The following is a 5,805-nucleotide window of genomic DNA, read 5'->3' on the forward strand; positions in this document are numbered from 1 at the left end:
GAAGATCAGCTAGAGGCCATATGGACTGGGGCCATGAAAAGCCAAACCCTTAGTCCAGGAAGCGCTGGCCAGGCACTAACCCAGTGTTCAGGGTCCCTCAAGCTGAACGGAAACTCCTTACCAATTAATTGATGTCTGTTTGTGAGTTTCTGCAGTCTGATATCAGGAAATGGTACCCGGCCCACGTGGCAGAGTACCACACGGGCGGCCGCAGCGGCTCAGCTCACATGGTGGAAGTTTGGTGAGCCTCGCAGCAGCAGCAGGAATGGGGGTTGTAGCAGTGGATGTTAATTCACCCACTCGGTGGTGGCGGGTAGCAGCAGATGAAGTCCGAGTGGTCGTTGTGTCCATCTTGTATGGTCGCAGCAGCTGAGGTCCCCGAAGTCTTCTTATCCCGGGTTTCGGCACCAAATGAAAGGTCACGTGCAGCTTGGACAGATCACAGCAGGCCAAGATGGTTCCACAAGGGGAGGTTTATTAAGAGGGGGGGAGACCAGGAGAAGAGAGAGAGAAGTAGAGAGGAGTGGAGGCCAGCCATGACCACGTGGAGAGAGGGAGAAGGGAAGGGGGGAGGGGAGACGACAACCTGCAGGTGCATGGGGTCGAGGAACAAGAGAGAGAGGAGGGGCCAAGCAGCCCCTTTTATAGTGGGCAGGGTTACCTGCCTGTTGCCAGGTAACTGTGGGCAGAGCATACCTGGCTGTTGCCAGGTGATTGTGGAGGTAGAGTTTAACAGATTACTAACACTGGGGAAGGGAGCCAGGAGGGTAGTAGAAGCAGGTAGAGGGAGAAAGAGAGAGAGAGCAGAAGTAGAGGAGTAGAGGCCAGCCATGACCACATGGAGAGAGGAGGAAGGGAAGGGGGGAGGGGCGAGGGGCAGAGAGAATCTGCAGGTGAGAGATCAAGGGATCAAGAGAGTGAGGAGGGGGCAGGCAGCCCCTTTTATAGTGGGCAGGCTTATCTAGCTGTTGCCAGATAACTGTGGGGGGGAGCATACCTGGCTGTTGCCATACCTCAGCTGAAGCCACCAGACTGCTAGGACTCACTGCTAAAGCCAGTCAGCCCTGAGGAGAGAAGGCTCAGCTATTGGATTGGAGGGTCTCAGGAGACTTAGTGTTAGGATAAATATGGTATCTTATGTGTGTTGTTTAGGTATATAAGACAACTAAACATATAAAATATTAGTCCTGAAGCATGACCATGCTACCAAAGGAGCCACACTTTCTTTTCTGGGAAATTTCATACCAGTGTACCTAACTGGTGTTAGTATTCTGTCTAAACTCCACCTCCACAGTTATCTGGCAACAGCCAGGTATGCTCCTCCCCACAGTTACCTGGCAACAGCCAGGTGTGCTCCTCCCCACAGTTACCTGGCAACAGTCAGGTAGGCCTACCCACTATAAAAGGGGCTGTTTGCCCCCTCCTCTCTCTCTTACTCTCTTACTCCCTTACTCTCTTGCCTCTAGCTTCTCTCTGTCCCCTCACCCTTCCCTTCTTCCTCTCTCCATGTGGTCATGGCCGGCCTCTACTCCTCTACTTCACCTCTCTCTCTCTCTCTCTCTCTCTCTCTCTCTCTCTCTCTCTCCACCATCTTCCTCTATCTCTCCTCTCCAACCTTTGCCCTGAATAACGCCCCCCCCGGAACTGTTCGGTCTGGTGTTATCTGTTCTAAGCTGCGCACCCAAGTCTAACAACTGGTACACATGTATGTCACGAGACAGGAAAACTTCAAAGTTCAGGTCCCTTCTCTATGAAGACTGGCTTGCATGAAACTAAAGCTCAGGTCAGTGAGAGGAGTTGTTCAGCTCACCCACTGCTGAAACCAGCTGAGACCAGCTGAGAGACCAGCTCCTGTGGCCCCAAACTTACCTATAGAAAGGATGAAGTTCAAGTCTTGTTGCTTCTAACACAGAAGCTACATTTTGTCTTTGAAAACTCTGTGGTTTGATTGGATTATTTATCGCTCTAATCTTCAAAGTGAAAGCTGACTGGAACTTTATTTCATGAGACTATAATGAGACCCAGAGATCAATATATGTAATAGACTAGCAGAATTAAAAACAAACCAGCAACTACTAGTACTGGGTCATGTGATAGGGCCCCAGTCAGCCCGAAACTCCTGGGCTCAAGAAGCCTTCCCTCCTCAGCCCTTGGCTGATTGTCCTGGAACTCACTCTGTAGACCAGACTGTCTTTGAACTCATGGAGATCCTCTTGCCTCTGCCTCCTAAGTACTGGGATTAAAATCCTGTGCCCTTCCCCACTCGAGTGCTTGGGGAATAATTCTCTCTTTCCTTTTTGTTTTACTCAGATATATTACCTTGAACTAATGGTGTTTCTCCTGCCTTAGCTTCCTGAGTGCTGGAACTATAGAAGTATACTATCATATAACACCCAACAGACAATTTTAACGAAGTACATACAGCCAAGGTACATACAGGCTATCGGCACAGATCATTTCAGAAGCCCATATTTAACCCCCAAGTGCTGTGATTTAAATCATTGAAAACTTAAGTACAAATAATAAGAAAATCTCCCTTTTGGCTGGGGCAGACACCAAGCCGGTCTGCTCCTGTGGAGACACCTTATCCTGAGTCATCCTAGAGGAACCACTGCACTCAGAGCAGCAGGATTTCAGGATCCCAGAGGTGGCCTGAGTCCCAGGAGTTCTTCCACCCAGGAGCTTAGGATCACAGGAACAAAGAGACATCTGGACTCTGAGGAATTCTGACACAAACAAGATAACTATAAAGACAGAATCCAGTCAGACACAGTGAGCACAGGTAACACTAGAGTTAACCAGATGGCAAAAGGCAAGCGCAAGAACACAAGCAACAGAAACCAAAGTTACTTGGCATCATCAGAACCCAGTTCTCCCACCATAGCAAGCCATGGACATCCCATCACGCAGGATAAACAGGATCAGAATTAAAATCACTTCTCATGATGATGATAGAGGATTTTAAGAAGGACACAAGTAACTCCCTTAAAGAAGTATAGGAGAACACAAGTAAACAGGTAGAAGCCCTTAAAGAGGAAACACAAAAATCCCTTAAAGAATTGCAAGAAAACACAACCAAATAGGTGAAGAAATTGAACAAAACCATCCAGGATCTAAAAATGGAAATAGAAACAATAAAGAAATCTCAAAGGGAGACTACCCTGGAGATAGAAAATGTAGGAAAGAGATCAGGAGTCATAGATGCAAGCACCACCAACAGAATACAAGAGATAGAAGAGAGAATCTCATGTACAGAAGATACCATGGAAAACATTGACACAACTGTCAAAGAAAATGCAAAATGCAAAAAGATCCTAACCCAAAACATCCAGGAAATCCAGGACACAATGAAAAGACCAAACCTAAGGATAATAGGTATAGATGAGAGTGAAGATTCCCAACTTAAAGGGCCACTAAATATCTTCAACAAAATTATAGAGGAAAACCTCCCTAACCTAAAGAACAAGATGCCCATAAACATACAAGAAGCCTACAGAACACCAAACAGACTATAACAGAAAAGAAATACCTCCCATCACATTATAATCAAAACATCAAATGCCCAAAACAAAGAAAAAATACTAAAAGCAGTAAGGGAAAAAGATCAAGTAACGTATAAAGGCAGACCTATAAGAATTACACCACACTTCTCACCGGAGACTATAAAAGCCAGAAGATCCTGGACTGATATCATACAGACCCTAAGGGAACACAAATGCCAGCCAAGACTACTATACCCAGCAAAACTTTCAATCACTATAGATGGAGAAACCAAGACATTCCATGACAAAACCAAATTTGCACAATATATTCCCACAAACCCAGCACTTCAAAGGATAATTGATGGAAAACGCCAACACAAGGAAGGAAACTACAACTTAGAAAAAGCAAGGAAGTAATCTCTCAACAACCCCAAAAGAAGATAGCTACACAAACTTAATTCCACCTCTAATAACAAAAACAATAGGAAGCAACAATCATCTTTCCTTAATATCTCTTAACATCAGTGGTCTCAATTTTTCCAATAAAAAGACGTAGACTATCAGACTGGATACATAAACAGGACCCAGAATTTTGCTGCATACAGGAAATGCACCTCAGTGACAAAGACAGACACTACCTCAAAATAAAAGGATGGAAAACAATTTTCCAAGCCAATGGTCCCAAGAAACAAGCTGGAGTAGCCATTCTAATAACAAATAAAATCGACTTTCAACCAAAAGTAATCAAAAAAGATAAGGAAGGACATTTTATACTCATCAAAGGAAAAATCTACCAAGATGAACTCTCAATTCTGAACATCTATGTTCCAAATGCAAGGGCACCCACATACATAAAAGAAACTTTACTAAAGCTCAAAACACACATTACACCTCACACAATAATAGTGAGGGATTTCAACACCCCGCTCTCTGCAATGGACATATCATGGAAACAGAAACTAAACAAAGACACATTGAAATTAACAGAAGTTATGAACCAAATGGATTTAACAGATATCTATAGAACATTTCATCCTAAAACAAAAGAATACACCTTTTTCTCAGAACCTCATGATACCTTCTCCAAAATAGGTCATATAATTGATCACAAAACAGGCCTTAAGCCAGGTGGTGGTGGTGCATGCCTTTAATCCCAGCATTTGGGAGGCAGAGGCAGGCAGATTTCTGAGTTCGAGGCCAGCCTGGTCTACAGAGTGAGTTCCAGGACAGCCAGGGCTACACAGAGAAACCCTGTCTCGAAAAACAAAAATAAAAAATAAAAAACAAAAACAAAAGAAAACAAACAAAACAAAACAGGCCGTAACAGATACAAAAAGATTGAAATAATCCCTTGCATCCTATCAGATCACCACGGACTAAGGCTGGTCTTTAATAATGACAAAACCAATGGAAAACCCACATGGATGTGGAAAGTGAACAACTCTCTACTCAATGATGACTTAGTCAAGGAAGAAATTAAAGACTTTTTAGAATTTAATGAAAATGAGGAAACATCATACCAAAACTTGTGGGACTCCATGAAAGCAGTGCTAAGAGGAAAACTCATAGCTCTAAATGCCTACAAAAAGAAACTGGAGACAGCATACACACCTGAAATTGACAGCACACCTGAAAGCTCTAGAACAAAAGGAAGCAAATACACCCAAGAGGAGTAGACAGCAAGAAATAATCAAACTCAGGGCTGAAATCAACCAAATAGAAACAGAAAGAACTATACAAAATATCAACAAAACCAGGAGCTGGTTCTTTGAGAAAATCAACAAGATAGATAAATCCTCAGCCAGATTAACCAGAGGGCACAGGGACAGTATCCAAATTAATAAAACCAGAACTGAAAAGGGAGACATAACAACAGAAACTGAGGAAATTCAAAAAATCATCAGATCCTACTACAAAGGCCTGTACTCAACAAAATTGTAAAACTTGGATGAAATGGACAATTTTCTAGACCGATACCAGATATCAAAGTTAAATCAGGAGCAAATAAATCATCTAAACCGTCCCATAACCCCTAAAAAAATAGCAGCAGTCATTAAAAAAAAAAAAAAAAGCCCAGGACCAGATGGTTTTAGTACAGAATTCTATCAGACCTTCAAGGAAGACCTAATACAAATTTTCTTCAAACTATTCAAAAATAGAAATGGAAGGAACACTACTCAATTTCTTCCATAAAGCTACAATCACACTCATACCTAAACCTCACAAAGACCCAACAAAGAAAGAGAACTTCAGACCAATCTCCCTTATGAATATCGGTGCAAAAATACTCAATAAAATTCTCACAAACTAAATCCAAGAACAC

This window comes from Grammomys surdaster, unplaced genomic scaffold, assembly GCF_004785775.1.
Source record: "Grammomys surdaster isolate TR1022 unplaced genomic scaffold, NIH_TR_1.0 149, whole genome shotgun sequence".
NCBI lineage: Eukaryota > Metazoa > Chordata > Mammalia > Rodentia > Muridae > Grammomys > Grammomys surdaster.